Below are 21,165 nucleotides of genomic sequence, written 5' to 3'. Positions count from 1 at the left end.
CAAAACCATAGGTGGGTCCGCTCAACCTAACATAGGGTCCAAAACCAAAATTTTCCGGGGCGCTGCCACGGACCCCATAAAGTGGGGTTACGAGTGCCCCTCAAACCCCCTGTTAACTACGTGGAAAGAATATAACACAACCCAACATCTATCCATTCATAAAAAAATGAGTACATAGATATCAAAATGCAAGTAGTGTCACCCTCGTTAGGTTTGTTGACTAAGGCTAACAACATATGGAAAATAAACATAAGCAAAACTAAAGGAACAATCTACAAATTGACAGGCCAAAAGCACCAAAAGGCAAAGAAAACTAGTAGAACATCTATAACCATGCTCAATCGTTAGAGGTAATAGATGCAGGGTTGTCTTGTCTAGTCCCTCGAGGGGGAGGGGGACGGTAAGTACACTGAACATGATGCTCGAAGTGAGCCATCCATGTTTCCAGTTTTTTCATCTTTTCAAATAACATATTTTGGCCATGCTAGACCACCACTATCCTTTCCCTAACATGGCATTAAAAGTAATGCAATTGGTTGAGCATGGAAATAACAAACTCTTGTTATTCCTTCCTAGCCTTATCATAAATTTCAAAGTGATCTAGGACAGATTGGACAAGGTCCCAACAAGTCTCGAAACATTGCTACCATCCAGCAACCCCTGATTGCCCAAACCAGCTTCCAGCCTTTCTCACTAGCTCCAATCCCATGTGTCCCATTACCCTACTTTCCATTCCCTGCTGCACGACCACCCTGAGCTTCTCTCCCACCACCCCTTCCACCACGGGCCACCACGGGCCACCGAGGCTACACGGGACATACTTCCAGCTGTTCTACCACACCGTGATGAATGCTCAGTCACCCTGTTTGCCATCGCCACCTTCGATTCATTACAACCCCTGCCTTGTCTCGTTGAAGCTCCCCTCCTCAGGGGCTTGGAGCGGGAAGTAAACGACATAGATTGCATTGTGAAGGCCTAGGGATACACTTATGAGATAGGAACACCATCAAACAACAACACCTCTTGACGCACCAAGAATCCCGACAAAGCAACAAGCAACACCAAATTGTCCACCAGATTTCTACCATGTGGAACTGCCAACCAACACTCTCTAGCTCGAGGAATTACATGTGAAACCATAGCTAGAAAACACACCAACCAGACTAAGAGCTTGTCATCGCCTCTACTAGAGGAAGCATGTAACGCCCCCTCCTCCTTGGTCCACCCAAGTAGCTAAGCAACGGGGAAAACATATGATGAGAGAAGCTGCTATAAGGGATGTAGTCTCCTTGGTGACCTTAAGGAAATGGAATCGACAGAATATCACACATAGTCATCCAACATCATCAACAGAACCCTTAGGAGACAAGTCAGCCACTCAAACAGCCCGTCCCTGGGTCCCACTGCTGTTCTGGATCTCTTAAGCTGTTATAGACAATTTTGTGCCTTGCAGCATCAGGCATGAATTGTCAATAATCCAAGGGATCCAAAGTCCCTAAACATGATGTTCCTACCCCTAGAGGAACAAGGTCAGCAAACCAACAGCTCTCAGATCAGTTCTCCACCTGAAAACACTCAAAAACAAGCAATCCTGAAATCAAAGCAGGTGCTCCACTAGGCTTCTGCGCTGAAACTCAACTCCTCCATGGTGTACCTGCATTGCAAAGCAAGTGGAACAAAGGCCACCTGCGCTGAGCGAGATGGGACAAGTGGCACACTGAGTCATTGCTCTGGAATCTTCCAAAAATGACACTTGGATCAGGGATTTCGCCTTGTGATGAGTCAGAGGCTCTGTTTCTCCAAGTGGAAGCAAGGTTCTCCAAGTGGACTCAAGAACTAAAGATCAACTGAAGAGAGAGAGGACACAAGGCAGCTACACATCAGTTGCAAGCTGACTCATCCTTTCTCAATTCATCTATATATTGAGCTCTCTCCTATGAGCTCAGGAGGCTGGAATTTTGTGCAAAGTAACGATATGCTGTTGGTTTCACTAGAGAACTATTGGGTGATTGCTTGAAGGAGGTGAAGAGGAGAAATTCTTTCTGCTGGGAGGTGTTGCTGGATTGGGGCCTTCAATGGTTGTAACACTCTCAGAACTTTACTTCTTCTATTAATAAAAGCTATTGAGGTTCTTCTATATACATTTGTTTCAATGATGTGTTGTGATAATTGTATATTTGATTTATGCTAATCCTTGAATCAGTTATGATTGCATGCTTCTTGTAGTTTCCTTCTTTGTTATTTTACAGGATCTCATTGTAGCTGAGCCAGTAAAAGAGCAAGGAGCTGGGAGCAAGCAAGCAAAGAGAAGAGTTTGGATTCGACATTAAGCGCAAGGCAACGGTTAGTGCATTTCTTCATTCTCTCTTGCTTTCATAAAGAAGTAAACCTTAAGTAGTTTTCTTTACAGTTGTTGCTGAGGTACTATCACCCTTAGAGTGGGATAGGGTCATCCGAATCGGATACTTTTCCCTACAACAAACTGGCGACTCCGCTGGGGATTGTATCTGTTTGATTGTTTGTAGTATTTTGCTATTCATTTCCTGAACAAAAGAGTACCAAATCGAAAAGCTTTTGACTATATCAAAAGCGAAGTAGAGGGCAGCTACTCTGGCTCATTTCTGAGCATGTTCATGATTTGAAGAGCTGATCTACAAGGATCCTTGTAAGCTCTTAGTGATAGCTTTTCATCCTCCTAATCATCCCTTTGTGTGTGCTTGACTGATTGCTTCTGATTTGAGCAAAAACTGTGCATTTTTGAGAAAATTGTGACCCGGAAACTGAGAAAACGCAACTTTCATTTTCGAAAGCAGGTAGTACACAGGCTACCTGCTTTGCAACGCAGGTCCCGAAGGGGCTACCTGCGCTGAGAGCCAGACTGGCTGTGCAGCACCTGCGTTGGCCCAATTTTGCCTAGGGCAGTTGGGGTTTCCTCCCTTTTTCTTGCCTGTTTTCACTATAGATTTGGCTGCCAGTTACCAGTCTTGTACCTGTTCTGAAACCAATCTTACTTGCCATCATTCCGCCTCTGTTATATAGCGAAATTGTACTTGTTCTTTTGTATTTCTTACGTCATTTACAATTTCCCATAACGAAAGTAAACTAGTCTTGCTTTGGCCTCCTAGATCTGAACCTGTGTTAAGCATTTTACTGGTCTAAAGAGTTAGCTTGTTTGCTGTCCATAGCTGATTAGTCTTTTTAATTTCGTCATTATGGTTTGATTTCATGTATTTCCAGTGATTAAACAAGTAAATCTTAAGGTGTCTTTTGATTTTGGACAAGCTTGTTTGTTTTCGCTTTAAATCGAAATCAAAGTTATATAACAACTTTCTTTTTGTAATACATCAACATTAAGAAAGGGAAAAGAAAATACATGCATTGTGCATTTTGCATTTGACTGTTTACATGCTGATTTAGGAAATTTTGCATTAGTGTGTGCTCTATGATCTGTGTGAAAAGATTTGCCTTTCTTCTCCTCAGTAGTTAAGATTTTCAAAGTTGAAAGATTGAAAAGTTTGCTTCTCATCTTAGACTGCATTCAGGAATTTGTTACATACATCTCGTGGTGATCCTTAAAGGCAAACTGCTAAGCAAGATCAACATTAAAATAAATTCAATTTACATAACAACGCTTTGTAACATAACGCAAACACATAGAGGTCTAGGTAGGGACGTGTTCCGGCGTCGTTAAACATAGTGACCTTCGATCTCTACGAAGGTGGGTGATTCCTCCTGAGAGTCGGTGGCACTAATACGGACTTGTGCTCCCACGTACCGTCGCGTATATATTGGGAGACCCCTATAGGAACAAAGCCTTTATCCATAGGAAGCCGTGTCGGCCGCCCTACTGATCGCGATGCAGTGAACACAGCATTCACGAAGATCGACCACCCGTACCGTAAAACGTATTCTGTGGTTTCGCGAAAAGTTTGGCACACCCTCTGCCTAGAACTCCAGAGCAGTTTCTTTTGGCCTTTTTCAAACTCTATAACTGAAAAAGTCCATCCGAGCATTTGTCACTTCGGGCTCGTTAAAACATCGAAGGGGACTAGAGTCATCTTTAGCTTTTTCTCGACTCTTAAAACATGAAAAAGCAAAGTTGTGTCTAAAGCGTCGTTAATAAAATTTATTTTAAACGGAACATAATCACCTCTTATTCCCACGTTGATCTTTCAGTTGAAAAGTATGGAGCCCACCAACCAAGGAAGTCACCTTGGTGGAAGTCCCAATCCCTTCTCCTCTTGGGGAGATGTTGGTGCGCCTCATATGGCCACATTGTCACTTCCAGGATTGACAATTGGCCTACCTGTATGGCTCTTTTCAACTAATGTAGTTCAAATCGCCACAAATCCTGAGCAGTCGAATCAACAGTCAGACCAGTCTAGAGCTGCCCACCAGCCTTCCACTTCTTACATTTCTTCCTCTGATCCTTCATCTTCACAAGGTAGAGCTGGCAAAAGTCAGCCTCCCATGGAGAAGAAGGAAAAGAAGAAGAAAGAAAAGAAGCAGAAGGGGCCTATGGCGAAGGCGACTGGGGGCAAGCAAAAGACATCTGACAAAGATCCACACACTGCACCGACCGGGCCTAAATCGCCATGTGTCATTTGCAAAGGGACCCACTTCCATCGTGATTGTCCTTGTATTCCCCGGATACTAAGGGACTGGTCCCCCAGGTTGCACAATCCGGTAGCATCAACCTCTGGTAGTCATGTTGATTGCAATCCGTCAACTAGCGAGAGTGAAGGACGAAAAGGGAGACCAAGATCACCCTGTATGTTGTGTGAAGGCGATCACGCCATCCACCGATGTCCATTCTTAGATGAGGCGAAGAGAGTTTTGGAAGATCGTCCGGTATCACCGTTACGACTTCCTCCTGGATACCAAAAACTCGTGCCTAATCCCTCGATAGTTGAAAATCCAGCTGGCCCGCTCAAGTGGTCAGCTGAAGTGTCGGTCATTGAGAATGAACCCGCTGAATCCAGACCAGACGAAAGTCTAAAGGTCGAAACGGCAGTTGACCCGGTTCTTCCTTCAGAGGTTTCATCCTCAAATGACACCGTCGTTGAAGATTCATCTTCAAATGACACCCTCACTGAAGAGAATAAGGATGACACCATCCAGATTCTTTTCATCAACACAGACTCTGATGAGCATCAGGGCAATGCGCCCATTCCTTTATCGCAGGAAGGAACATCGTCAGGGTCGTATCCGGCCGTGTATTCGGTCCCACCACCAAGCAACCTAGTTGTATCCTTTGATTGGAATCAACTAGGCAGACCCCGGTTACTAGCCAGTATCCCATTCAGAATCATCGTCCAAATCTACAGAATGGTGATGGCTGGAACTATCATTGATGAAGGGGCATCTGTGAGTATCCTTTCCTCTATTGCTTGGAAAGCACTGGGTTCCCCGACGCTTTTACCTGAGATGAGAAATCTATCGGGTTTTGATAAAGGAACCAGTCGCCCGTTAGGGATTCTCCCCAATGTTCCAGTTACATTGAGGAAGAAGACAGTTCATATGAATGTCATGGTCGTCCAAGGACCCTTAGATTATAACCTACTCCTTGGACGGGACTATATATATTGCATGGGAGCAATAGTCTCCTCACTCTTTAGAGTAATGTGTTTTCCACACGAAGGAAAGATGATCAAGCTCGTGGACCAACTTTCATTTCCGGGATCTCGCATCGCAAATAGTCAAATACCAACCCTAAACGGCTTATTCACTCAAGAAATGCCTCCACCCCCGGTTCTACTTCCCGATGAATGCGAGTGATTCGGAAAGATATAACTGGGACCCAGGGGGCATGCACCCTGGCCTGCCTTGGGCAGAGGAAACCTTGGGTATAAAGTTGATTTCCGCAGAAGAATATGACTAGTCCGTACCCCGTCCGAAAGAAGGAAGAGAGGGTTGTTCTAGAATAAGATTCTTTTGTCAAAGTTATGTGAGTGAGATAATCTGCTTCTCGCTCCCCTTGTCTAGATAATTAGGATACCGAGGAAGGAGATCCATTTGTGGCGGCAAGTAGCCACCATCTTTGAAGGCAAGCCTCACCCATTAAAACATATGTTTTGAAGGATAAGTAGGGGTAGCCTCCAAAGAAAGAGATGAAATTGCTGCAACAAGTGGTCACCGTCTTTAGTAACCTAGTGATAGACATCGCCGAAAAAAGGGGTTTAGTTTGCGGCAGCGAACAGAACTATTTTTCGGATAATAAGTAAGAGGCAGCGCCTCGAAATTATACTTTATACCTGGGGGCATGCAAACCTTTTGGAGTGCAAGCATGGGACGACTATTTATTTTTTAAATTTTTAGGTCCTCCCTTTAAACCTGTAGGTCTAACCCGTTAAACTCGTAGGATTAGCCGTTTCCAGCTTGCATAAAGAAAGGATGTGGGGCAAAAGTTAAAACTTGCCAAATTGGAGTAACTAGTGAGGTATAGCTCCTTAAATATGACTACCTCACCTGAGGCGTTCCTTGTATTAAGACTGGTATAATTCGAGCAGTTTTAGCACACAGTTCATGCTCGTTAAAAAATAAACGCAAGATCCGAGCAGTTTTAGCACATAGTTCATGCTCGTTAAAAAAATAAACATAAGTTGTGAGCAATCTTCCCCTAGAGTTCAAGCTCACCCAGAAAAAATGAACCGGTAAATAACCTTGGTAAATGTAACCTTTGACTGCCATATTAAAAGCCATTGGTCGTGTTTATATGCCATCACCTCCATCCGTTCATTTGGCCAATCGTTCATCTCCATATGTTTGTTTACCCATTTTGAGGAACAGCTGCGAAGAGTGATTTCACTTAGCCATCCTTGTGACACTGCCGTGATTGGAATATTCCAACCTGTACCTGGAATCTGCTGCTATCCCTGTTTATCACTCGTTCCTCAAAAGACGAGTCTTCTTTGAGCTCTTTCCACTGACTCGTAAAATATGAAAAGTTTGCCGAGTTTTGGCCTTCCAGCTCGTTAAAGCGACTGGAAGAGCTATCCCTCCTCTAGATTTTAATCTTTTTGGACCTGAGGGATTATTGCACAAAAAGATCGAGCGCTTGTTTTGTTCGGCTCGTTAAAGCAATCGAAAATTCATCCCTTCTGTATTGTTTTATACTTTTTCGGACTTAAGGGATTAGATGACGAAAAAGGAATTTTGGAGTTGACTTTATGTACCTTTTCAGACTCTCTAAAAATGAAAAGGACCGAGTTATCCTTGTCGTTAGACTCGTTAAATTCATTAAATAGCGACAAACTTGTCTTTAGATGAGAACGAGTTTCCCTATCGCTAGGCTCGTTAAAACATAGCGATGGGCTTGCCCGAAGGGCAGGTTATAGAACAAGCATATGTTATCCTCCTCAAGCTTGACAAAAATAAAGAGGTACTGGTCAGCAATGACTGGGGAAAAATTGGGAGAACCTCACAGCTTTAATGGTAGCAAGTCGCTCTTGAAAATGACACTTTGTCCTCCGTATCACATCGGGTTGGGTTGTTTCATTCACCGGTCTCATCACCATGGTCCTCGCCACACCATCCACATTTGGGGTAATGCTACTGATCCATCACATCAGTGTCGTTATATGTTCAAGAGAAGTTGTTCTGCAAAGAGTCAACCGTGTCCCATCCACTACCATACATTGTCCTTCATCCATTTCCATTCCCTGCTGCACGACCACCCTGAGCTTCTCTCCCACCACCCCTGCCACCACGGGCCACCACGGGCCACCGAGGCTACACGGGACATACTTCCAGCTGTTCTACCACATCGTGATGAATGCTCAGTCACCCTGTTTGCCATCGCCACCTTCGATTCATTACAACCCCTGCCTTGTCTCGTTGAAGCTCCCCTCCTCAGGGGCTTGGAGCGGGAAGTAAATGACATAGATTGCATTGTGAAGGCCTAGGGATACACTTATGAGATAGGAACACCATCAAACAACAACACCTCTTGACGCACCAAGAATCCCGACAAAGCAACAAGCAACACCAAATTGTCCACCAGATTTCTACCATGTGGAACTGCCAACCAACACTCTCTAGCTCGAGGAATTACATGTGAAACCATAGCTAGAAAACACACCAACTAGACTAAGAGCTTGTCATCGCCTCTACTAGAGGAAGCATGTAACGCCCCCTCCTCCTTGGTCCACCCAAGTAGCTAAGCAACGGGGAAAACATATGATGAGAAAAGCTGCTATAAGGGATGTAGTCTCCTTGGTGACCTTAAGGAAATGGAATCGACAGAATATCACACATAGTCATCCAACATCATCAACAGAACCCTTAGGAGACAAGTCAGCCACTCAAACAGCCCGTCCCTGGGTCCCACTGCTGTTCTGGATCTCTTAAGCTGTTATAGACAATTTTGTGCCTTGCAGCATCAGGCATGAATTGTCAATAATCCAAGGGATCCAAAGTCCCTAAACATGATGTTCCTACCCCTAGAGGAACAAGGTCAGCAAACCAACAGCTCTCAGATCAGTTCTCCACCTGAAAACACTCAAAAACAAGCAATCCTGAAATCAAAGCAGGTGCTCCACTAGGCTTCTGCGCTGAAACTCAACTCCTCCATGGTGTACCTGCGTTGCAAAGCAAGTGGAACAAAGGCCACCTGCGCTGAGTGAGATGGGACAAGTGGCACACTGAGTCATTGCTCTGGAATCTTCCAAAAATGACACTTGGATCAGGGATTTCGCCTTGTGATGAGTCAGAGGCTCTGTTTCTCCAAGTGGAAGCAAGGTTCTCCAAGTGGACTCAAGAACTGAAGATCAACTGAAGAGAGAGAGGACACAAGGCAGCTACACATCAGTTGCAAGTTGACTCATCCTTTCTCAATTCATCTATATATTGAGCTCTCTCCTATGAGCTCAGGAGGCTGGAATTTTGTGCAAAGTAACGATATGCTGTTGGTTTCACTAGAGAACTATTGGGTGATTGCTTGAAGGAGGTGAAGAGGAGAAATTCTTTCTGCTGGGAGGTGTTGCTGGATTGGGGCCTTCAATGGTTGTAACACTCTCAGAAATTTACTTCTTCTATTAATAAAAGCTATTGAGGTTCTTCTATATACATTTGTTTCAATGATGTGTTGTGATAATTGTATATTTGATTTATGCTAATCCTTGAATCAGTTATGATTGCATGCTTCTTGTAGTTTCCTTCTTTGTTATTTTACAGGATCTCATTGTAGCTGAGCCAGTAAAAGAGCAAGGAGCTGGGAGCAAGCAAGCAAAGAGAAGAGTTTGGATTCGACATTAAGCGCAAGGCAACGGTTAGTGCATTTCTTCATTCTCTCTTGCTTTCATAAAGAAGTAAACCTTAAGTAGTTTTCTTTACAGTTGTTGCTGAGGTACTATCACCCTTAGAGTGGGATAGGGTCATCCGAATCGGATACTTTTCCCTACAACATAAGCCATAGTCGCTCTCGTGCTATGGGCAAGGGAGCAACCAACAACCTAAATTCGCTCTCACAGGCCTGCTTGCAAGCGACCGTGGACCAAAATTACGAGTTCTGTGCCAATGACCCCGAGATTTGAGCAACGTTTCTAGCCCAAAATCCCAACCTCTACCCAGAACTTGCTACAATATTCAGAATTCATTAAAGACATGATAACAATGCTGATCAATCAAAATCAACTTCAAGAGTAGGTCTGAGCATCCCCAACCGAGACTAACATTTTGTCAAACATTTGGCATCAATGCAACATACAGGTCTAGGATACAAGACAGAGCATAAATGACTGAAACAACTTATGAAACATAACCAAAAGGATCACCTCTTTCTTCATTGAACTACTACATCATCAATTAGGTCTTGCATCCATCCATTTAATAGTTACAAGTAAATATATGAAATAACCATGACATGAACTAGTCATTTAACCATGCTTATAACTAGCATAAAACCATGTAAATATCAGAGATAAGACAACCATTAAATCCACATATAAATCAATGCAAAAGTAAGAGAACTTAGATTTTATTAATCATAGGCAAATCCAACGAGGTTCGGGACTTCCAGGTACCACCCAACTATAGACATGACTGAACCAAATCTCTCTTTCAATGAGTCGTCCTTGTGCCATATTCCAAGCATGAATGTGGGATCTCATAGAACAACCAATCCAAGAACAACAAAGGGAATCCAGAGGTTAAACCACCTCCACCTTCATCAAAACATGATCACACCAAAACTGGTGCTCCAATCACAACCGAACAGAACTTGGAATGCCATCCAGAATCCATCACTATCCTTGAGGAATTTTCTGTCTCCTTGTCTCTTAGGCTTTACCACAATCTGAACCCGGATTACTAAGCCCTAAACCGAGACATATCCCTCAGGCTTTATTGTGTATCCCACCAAAATCGGTCAAGGGATTCCTAGGCCTTTGGGAATGGAACTTGAGACTACCTTTGTCCCAAATTCTAAAATCCATCTGACAAACCAAAGCTCAAAAACTGAAATAAACATCCCAACATGCCATGGCATATGGAAAAGGGCAAGGCTAGGCTAAAAACCACTATCATAACCTGGAAAAACCATACCACCGACAGTAAGAGAACCATACAACATGCAAATCCATGCATGTCCAAACCAGCTAGGAAGTCACACATGCAAAAGGTTACCTAGAAGTATTACAGCTGAAGCTGTTTGATCCTGCTTTCCTTTCCTTGGTCGTTGCTTGCCTTCCTTTCCCTTTTTCTTGCTTTTCCTTCCTTGATCCAAAGTTAGAGTGCTCCAAGAAAACTCTAGTGACCAAGAGAGAGGGAGAGAATAATGAGAGAGCTTCAAAACTTGAACTAGACAAAATCCATGTACTAATCCTCAGAATCCTTTTTATGCATGAGGCCTCTAATTTCTTCATTTTCCATTATTTTCCTTCAATTTCCTGCTGACATGCAACCTGCGACCTTTCATCTTAATTTTCTTCTAATTTCCTTTATTTTCATAAATAAATGTGCCAAAAATGCCTTTGCCTTAGCCTTTGTCAATTTTCCTTAGCCAAAACACACATCCAGTGATGCCCACTAGGATGTCTTTACCCAACATTCAACTTGGAATAAGTGTCCCTTAACCGTGGTCTTATTTTTCCTTTATTAACTTTTATTACATGAAATTTCCGCCATGGCTATTACAGAACCCTCCCCCTTGGGGAACACCATCCTCATTGTTAAACCACACCATGACCTCATCAAAACCATTGAAAAGAAAACATACTACCCATGGAGTTTTATAACTTAGCTTGTTGCAATATTTACAATGAAAGCCCTACTCAGAAGCAAAACATCATGACAACATGATCAAATAAACACCATAATAATATGACACCCATACCGCTTATTGGAGCTTTATAACTTATCTTTTGGTGGTATTTATATCCATATACATATACATACATATACCAAAACATCAACCAGACATATGCCAAACATATACCAACATCAAACCAAAACTGCTTTGCCTCAACCGACAAACAATGAAGGATACAAGGCCTACATCCGGTCCGCCATCTCCCATGTAATTCATTCAGTCCCAAAGTGCTTCCAATGCACTTTAACTTGCTCTATGGCTCTGTTCCTAAGAATGAGATGTTTCCGCTACAATATGCACTGAGACTCTGGCTAGAAATCTCCTTCTTGCTCCACCTGCAATACATACCAATCAATAACATGATCAACATCCTTTATATACCTCTTAAGCAATGAAATATGGAGAACATAATGGAATTTCACTGTTGGAGGCATTGCAAGTCAATATGTCACTAGTCCAATCCTCTCAAGGATCTCGAAAGGCCCACAATACTGTGGTGCCAACCTGGCACATGAACCAATCCTCAAAGATCTTTTCTTGGGATTGATGCACAAATACACATGCTCCCCAACCTGAAACTCCTTGAACACCCTGTGTTGATCCGCATAACTCTTTTGCCTATCATGTGCTGCCTTTAGATTCTTTTTTATAGCCTACATTTCCTGCTCCATGTCTGCCAACATATCTGGTCCAATAAGTACCCTGTTCACTGGATCACTTGAGTTAGTGGGAGTGTTACAACTGCATCCATACAATGCCTTAAAAGGGCTCATCTTTAATGATTCCTAGTACCCATTGTTCTATGCGAACTCAACCAAAGGAAGATACTCCTCCCATTTCCTCTGTTAGTGCATCATGTACATCCTCAACATATCTTCTAAGATCACGTTGAAGCTCTCTGTCTATCCATTTGTTCGTGGATGATAAGTTGTGCTGAAGGCCAACACTATACCCAGGCATGCAAATAACTTCTTCCAAAACTTAGAAGTGAAATTTGCATCCCTGTCCGACACAATCTTCTTTGGAACACCATGTAGTCTCACTATATCTCTGATGAACACTTGTGCTACCTCACTGGCTGAATATCTAGTCTTCACTAGAATTAAGTGAGCTACCTTGCTCAACCTGTACACCAAGACCATAATAGAATCATGCTGCTTCATTGTCCTTGGAAGACCTGTGATGAAATCCATGGAAATGACCTCCCATTTCCATTTCAAAATCACAATAGGCTGTAGTAAACCACCTCGATGCTTACATTTTTCCTTTACCTACTAACAATATAGATATCTAGCCACGAACTCTACCACTTCTTCAAATTAGGCCAATAGTAAAACTTCTTCACCGCCATCATTGTCTTCTGATATCCTAGATGACCTGAGTATGGATTGACATGAAACTCCCTCAAGGTAAGCTACTTGAGCTCACTGCAATTCGACACATAGATCCTATCCCTAAATCTCACCAAACCATCTGTTGTGAGATGATAGTCTGCATCCTGATCACCTGTACCTATACTTTGTTGTAACCTGTGCATGATCTCCATGTATTTGTCATCCCACTGTCCTGCTTGCAAGATCCTATCCTGTAACTCTACCCCATAAGAACTCATACCTGCTATATGATTTACTTGTACCTTCCTTCTAAGAGCATTTGCAACCCGATTCTCCTTCCCTTTGATATATCTGATCTCGAAGTCGAGCTCGCTAATGGTATCCAACCATCTACCTTGCCTAACATTTGGATTCTGGTGATCAAACAAATACCTCAACCCATTGTGATCACTCATCAGCACAAACCGTCTGCCCAGAAGATAGTGTCTCCGCATCCTCAATGCATGTATGATTGCTATGAACTCAAGATCATGTGTTGGGTAGTTCTTCTCTTGCTCATTCAATTTATGTGACTCATAGCACAATACCTGTCCTTCTTGCATGAGAAATCCACCAAGATATCTCTTGCAAGTGTCTGTACACACTACAAACTCCTTGTCCGGATCCACAATCTTCAACACTGGTGCATGTGTCAACAACTGCTTAAGCTGCTCAAAACTAGCCTCACATTGCTCTATCCATTCTAACTTCTTACATTTCCTTTGTAATGATGTGATAGGATATGCAATGCATGAGAATTTCCTGATGAACCTCATTAGTTACCTTTCAATCCCATAAATGATCTCACTTCATCCACATTCTTAGGAACCGCCCACTCCATGATAGCCCTTATCTTTTCTAGATCTACTGCAATTCCTTCCTTGGATACAACATGTCCCAAGTAGTGTACCTTAGTCTGAAAGAAGATGCACTTGCTAATATTAGCATACAATTAATGCTCTCTTAGCAATCTCAACACTGTTGCTAAATTCTCGGCATGTTCCTCCTCATTCTTAGAATATACCAGTATGTCATTAATGAATACAATAAGAAGCTTTTCTAGATAAGGATGAAACACACTATTCATCAAACACATAAATGTAGATGGAACATTAGTCAAACCAAATGGAACAACAACAAACTCATAATTCCCATACCTGTTCCTGAACATAGTCTTGAAGATATCCTCTTCCTTGATGTGTACCTGATGGTATCTCAATCTCATGTCGATCTTAGAGAAAATTGTTGCTCCCTTTAGCTGATCAAACAAATCATCAATCCTCGGTAAAGGGTATATGTTCTTGATCGTTACCTTATTCAGATGCCTGTAATAAATGCACAATCAGAGAGTACAATCTTTCTTCTTCACGAACAACACTGGTGCACCCCAAGGCAATACACCTGGCCTAATGAATCCCTTGTCAAGCATATCCTTTAACTGCAACTTCAACGCTACCAACTCAGGTGTTCTCATCCTGTAAGGTTCTTTTGATGATGGAGCCACCCATGGAATTAACTCAATAGAGAAATCTACCTCCCTATGAGGTGGAAACTTTGTAATTTCCTTAGGGAATACATCCTAAAACTGCTGCAAAATTGGGTACCTGCTCAACACATCTGCATCCTCAACTTCCTTACCTTTGTCACTAGAAATGTGCACTGTAAACATCACACAACCTTTTCTGTGACTATGCTTAGCTTGCATAGTGCTAACCATCCTCACCAATGTAGGTTTCTTCTTGCCTTGCAAAGTCCTCTTTACCCCACTATCATCCACATACTAAATGGCCTTGTCAAAGAAATCCACTTTGGTTATGTGAAGGTTTAGCCAATCCGTACCCAAAAGAATGCTATATGATCCCAATGGAAACACTTTCAAGTGTGTTTCTGTAGGCATACCATTAAACTCAAATGCACAAGCTCTTACCCAATGGTGAACTTGCTTCTTTGTACCTGTAGCCAACTGTACCAACCAAGATTCTGCATGCACTTGTTTTCTCAAACCACACTTATCCACTAGGTTAGGATTAATATAACTATATTTATATCCAGGATAAATCAAAATAGAAACAACTAGATCACAAAGCTTACCGTCTATCTCAATGATCGATTTCTGATGATTCGCCGACCTGTTGTCCACAACGACATAGATCCCAGGAATCCTATGACCAACATCACCAACTGTATGCACCTCCAGAGCACTCTAGATTTGGGGTCTACCACCACTATGATACTGTGGGCAATCCTTCTTATGATGATCCTTACCACATATCCAACGCTACAATGGTTCTCTACCACAACCTCTAGCCTGCTGCTCTCCATGTACTTTCTCAGTTGTATTGAATCTCTTGTAAGGAACTACATTTTCTTTCTCTCTTGAGTCTTGAGGTCTTCCTCACTTTGGTGGCCATTTTCCTTTAGCTTTCTCATTTCCTTTCAACACGCTTTGGCTCAACTTTGAGCTTCAACTGCTCATAACAATGATTCAACTTTCGGATGGCCTCCTCCAATGATCTAGGCTCATCAAACTCAATCCAGTCTCTATATGCCACTGATAGTCCACTGATGAATCTCTGAACCTTGGCTCTCTCCCCCTTGAGGTAAGGGACATATATCAATAACACTATAAACTTGCTAGTATACTCATCATCTGTCATAGAACCCATCCGAAACTCATAAAACTCCTTAACTCTGTCATCATAGTACCTCTCCGATAAGTACTTCTTCTTGAAGAGCCTTTCAAACTCATGCCAAGTCAAATCATCTTCATCAATACCTTTAACCTTCTTCACATCTTCCCACCAAAAATATGCTTTAAATTTAAGATTGAAAATGGCTTTCATTTCTTTCATGTTTTCTGAATAATCATGCATTGTAAAGAATTCCCTCATTCCACGAAACCGTGCCTCTATATCCTGAGATATCTTCATCTCTCCATCATAGGTAGGTGGCTTCAATTTCTTGAACTCGTCTGTCAAATATCCCCTATCACTCCTCCTGTAAGGGTGATAACAATGACGATCATGATGTCTATCAGAACCACAACTAGAATAGTACCTATGTCCAATACCTCTCCTATCTGGAGTGTCTAACAACCTTCCATCTCTGATCATGTCAGATCTATCTGACCAGTGCCCACTATAAGACACGTGTCTACTAGGAGACATATTGCCATATGCCTCATTAGTTCTATCCTCTTTTCCATGGCTGATCTGAAGTGTCCCTTGCCGCTATAATTCTAACAAACTCTGAAGTAGTATTACATTCACCTCTTCTTGTTTCTCTTGTGCATGCATGATTTTATGATTGTCTGCTTTGCAACTTCTTATTTCTTCCTACAAGCTTATCAATGTGTCTTCCAAATCAGAAGAATGCCCCACACCATGTTGCTCATATGATGCATAGGGAGATTCTGTGTAGTCTACCACCTTGCTAGGCATTTGATCTCTTTCCTGCAAGGCATACTATGTCAGCTAAACCAATTACAATAAACCAATGTACCTTAGCATAATTCGGGGAGGATACCTTGTCTGCAATATCATCAAATCAACGTGATACATATATAACATAATCATAATAGAATATAGACATATATCAAATAAATGCATCAACACATAAACATCCTTCTAGGTAGGGTCTAGTCATCAATGCAAAGCCATATCAACAATGCATGCTACGACCTTATGCATGACAACCACCATTATTCCATCATACACATTGCCACATGCAACCATCAATATGCATAAGCAATTCCTAATCAACTACACATATGCATAACCACATGTAGTCTATCATAAACAATCAATTCTTGTAACAACCTACAAGACTGATACATGTAAGGAAGACTGATACAAGACTGATTCATGTAACAATCCAAAATGCATCCAACATACAAGGAAGTAATCAAGCTACATATAATCAATTAACTAGTCATATACTTCTGACATTACATTCCACAAGATCACATCAAGTTCCACATGATAACCTTACTACAACCATGATCAACATGATGCAATGCAACAAGCACATGGAACACAAGTGTAAGAGACACACATGCAACTGAAATGCATGCATGACCAACACACATTGCCCATCCAGTTTGAGGGGTGAACCATACTCTGATACCAATATGTAACACCCTCTCCTCCTCGGTCCACCCAAGCAACCAAGCAACTAGGAAAACATATGATAAGAGAGGTTACTATAAGGGATTCAATCTCTTGGGTGGCCTTAAGGAAATGGAATCGACGGAACATCACACAGAGTCATCCAACATCATCGAAAAAACCCTCAAGAGACAAGTTAGCCACTCAGACAACCTATCCCTGAGTCCCACTGCTGTTTTGGATCTCTTAGGCCATAGTCGCTCTCATTCTATGGGCAAGGGAGTGATCAACAACCTAAAGTCACTCTCACAGGACTGCCTGCTAGCGACTATGGACCAAAATTGCCAATTTTGTGCTAGCGACTCTGAGGTTTGAGCCGCTTTTCTAGCCCAAAATCCCGACCTCTACCCAAAGCTTTCTATAATCTTTATAATTCATTAAAGACATGATAACAATGCCGATCAATCAAAATCAGCCTCAGGACCAGGCGTGAGCATCCCCAATTGGGACTGCCATTCTTTCAAACACTTTGCATCAATGCAACATACGGGTCCAGGATACAAGACATAGCATAAATGTCTGAAACAACTTATGAAACATAACCAGAAGGATCACCTCCTTCTCCATTGAACTACTACATCATCAATTAGGTCTTGCATCGATCCATTTAATAGTTACAAGTAAATACATGAAATAACCATGACATGAACCAATAATTTAACCATGCTTATAATCAACATAAAACCATGTAAATATAAGAGATAAGACAACCATTAAATCCACATATAAATCAATGCAAAAGTAAGAGAACTTAACTTTTATTAATCATAGGCAAATTTGACTAGGTTTGGGACTTCCATGTATCACCTGACCATAGACATGGCTGAACCAAATCTCTCTTTCAGTCAGTCACCCCCGTTCCATATTCCAAGCATGAATGTGGGATCTCATAGAACAACCAATCCAAGAACAACCAAGGGAATCAAGAGGTTAAACCACCTCCACCCTTATCAGATTGTGATCACACAAAAACCGGTGCTCCGATCACAACCCAACATAACTTGGAATGCCATCCGGAATCCATCACTACCCTTAAGGAATTTTCATATCCTTGTCTCTTAGGCTTTACCACAATCCAAACCTGGATCACTAGGACCTAAACCAAGACATATCCCTCAGGATTTACCATATATCCCGCCAAAACCAGTTAAGGGATTCCTAGGCCTTTGGGAATGGAACTTCAGACCACCTTTGCCCTGGATTCTGAAATCCATCTAGCAAACCAAAGCTCAAAAAATGAAACAAACATCCCAACATACCATTGCATCTAGAAAAAGGCAAGGCTAGGCTGAAAACCACTATCATAGCCCGACAAAACCATGGAACTAACAATAAGAGAACCATACACCAACATGCAAAGCCATTCATGTCCAAACCATCCTGTGACCTTTCACCTTACTTTTCTCCTAATTTCCTTTATTTTCATAAATAAATGTGCCAAAAATGCCTTTTTTCCTTTTAATGCCTTTGCCTTAGCCTTTGCCAATTTTCCTTAGCCAAAACACACATCCAGTGATGCCCACTAGGATATATTTGCCCAACATTCAGCTTGGAATAAGTGTCCCTTAACCGTGGTCTTATTTTTCCTTTATTAACTTTTATTACATGATATTTCCACCAAGGTTGTTACAAAGCACCTAGAAGAAATGTCACATACAAAATGAATAGACACCCAATCACAAACACGCTATTTACGAACCCAAACTGAGAACTCGTCATCGCAGACACCCTCAGACAATTTTCCCACCACCAGACCCAATTTCTAGTCACCTAGGAGTGGGTCATAGTAATCCACAGTAAATCCACAAAGATAAGAAGACCCAAAAGATAACCGGTTGATAGGAGACACAAATGCCATCACAAAGTCAGAAGGCATACAGGAAGTGAGTTATTATTCGGCACAAGAAAGGGATCTTAGGATGACCTAATAGCCATGCATAAATCACTCAAACCTCTGAATAAAAAGAGAAACCAAGTGCAGGGAGGGAGGCTTAGGGATTTTGTAAGTCGGAGGCTAAGGAGGAAACGACAACGACAGAATCTCCACCATTCCCATACAAACCAAAGGCCACAAAAGCCCATTAGATTACCATAGCTCAAACCTCAAACAAATATCCATGAAATAAACATAGCATAATAGCAATCTTGAAGTTCGACAATCACCATATACCAATGCCCCACTCCCACTCTCAATCCCAAGGAGACAAAATGAAACATCACACACCGCATCATTAATTTCCCCATACAACAAATGTAATGAAAGGATAAGGTGACTATCCTCCTTACCATCCACTAGATGTTAACCTTCATGACACACATGTTAGAGTAACCTTGGTGTTCAACACCCCCATCAGGGACGCCTCTTCAGAAGCCACTATCCTGCTGAACTCCTCAAGGTGTGAATTTTGAGAGTTGAAAGGAAAGTCTCTAATAAATTCTTGAACTTTTTTATCACTACCCCAATTGGATAACCTATTGGCCGTCTGAGTCCCCTGACGTCTTGCGTGTTTCGTGACTAGATAGTCAAAGGAAGAAATACAGGAGTTGATACGCTCTCCAATAAGCTCAAGCCTCAAGATTTTGATCACCTTATTTGGAGGGGAGCCATTAATAAGCTTCTGCAATATAGAATTTGTGATTTGGGAGTCCCAAGAGACCTGTAAATTATTCACTCCCATATATATAGTAAGTTGAATCCATTTCTCAAGTGTTAGGAATTCAAAAAAATTATTGGTAGAGCCACCGCACAAAGACGCAAAAAGTTTCACGACCTTCTCCTCATCATTACGAACTAAGCCACCAAGACTAGCAGGATCAAGGTTTCCTTTGGATGTGCCATCAAAATTTAAGTTGAAAAACCCAGGTGGGGGACAAAGAAAGGAGTCAGGTGAGCTTCCCCACATGGAAAGTGGGCAAGCGGACCCCTGGGCTAGAGAATCCTGGCTAAGAGCCAAGATCTTTAGGATGCCACTCTCCCTACCCTCAACCTTCCAGTCCTCCTCCAGCCAATGAGAAATATAGATGGTTTCTTTGATATTACACTTTATTACTTCTCAAACCGGATCACCCTTGATGATCTTTGAGTGGAACACTGCTTTGTTTCTGGCTTTCCAAAGATTCCAAAGGACGAAACCTTGTGAGAGACACCAAGCTATATTCACAATGGGATTCTTGAAGAGATTCTAACACCACAATTCCAACGATTCTCTCACGCTATTCTCAGATTGATCTACAACCCCAAAAAGTGTAACAATTCACTCCCAAAGTTCCACTGCCACAGGAAAAAAGTTAAGGAGATGGTCCGTTGTTTCCTTTGCACTAGAGAAAAGAGGACATCAAGATGGACCAAAAAACCCCCTTTTCCGAATCTTATCCCAAGTAAGAAGTTTTCTGTGCCTAATCAACCAGAGGAAGAATGAGACTTTTTGGCCATAAACCTCGATACCAAATTCTTTTCCATAAAGGGTTTGGGGTTGGATCCGCTGAAGAAGAAAGAATAGAGTATGCTCCCTTGAGAGAAATCATACCCCTCTGGAGATGACCCCATCTGAGTTTATTTGGCTCCCCATTGTTTAATATAGGTTTCTTATGAAGGATCAAGTCTAAGGCCTCCCAAGCCAAGGGGGATCATGATCCATCTAGTGCATGGGAGAATTCCACACTCTCCATTTTGACAACCTGATGTTGTCCTGTTAGAAGTTCTTAACCCACACGACTGCCAATTGAGATGTGAATGTCTGAATATCCCGGAAGTGCTCTTTTTAGTTTAGCTTGGGGTATTACATCCAAGCCTCCTCCAAAAATCTAGCCTTAAATCCATTCCCAACTTCTTAGAAGCCATGATCCTTTATAATATCACGATTCACTGTAGCAATATTCTAGATAGAAGAATGATTCAAAAGATGTTGATGATCAGACAAAGGGTACATGCTACCAAAATAACCATATTTGAATGACCAGAGGGTCTTCCAAATTTCCTGTCCACCCTACACCCACCGCCACCAATCTCTTTACCTAAAAATTTCTATAAGGGCTCTGGATATTTCATGCCAAGACCGTCATGGATCTTTGGTTTGCATAATTTATCCCAGGCCACCAATGACCACTTCTGACCAATCAATGCTCCTGACCAAAGAAATCTATGAAATTTGGTAGTTATATCCTTGTAGATACTTTGAGGGCCTGGAAGGGAAGAAAAATGATAGAAGGGATAGCCTACAAGATTTCTCTTAAGAGAATTAGTCTACCAACCAATTTCAGAACCCTGAAGGTCCAACTAGATAGCTTATGATCAATGTGACTCAATAGCTGTTTCCAA

The sequence above is a fragment of the Pinus tabuliformis genome, chromosome 6, assembly GCF_031772625.1.
Source record: "Pinus tabuliformis cultivar Carrire ecotype Pingquan chromosome 6, CPIR1, whole genome shotgun sequence".
Taxonomy (NCBI): domain Eukaryota; kingdom Viridiplantae; phylum Streptophyta; class Pinopsida; order Pinales; family Pinaceae; genus Pinus; species Pinus tabuliformis.
This window is presented reverse-complemented; position numbering follows the sequence as displayed.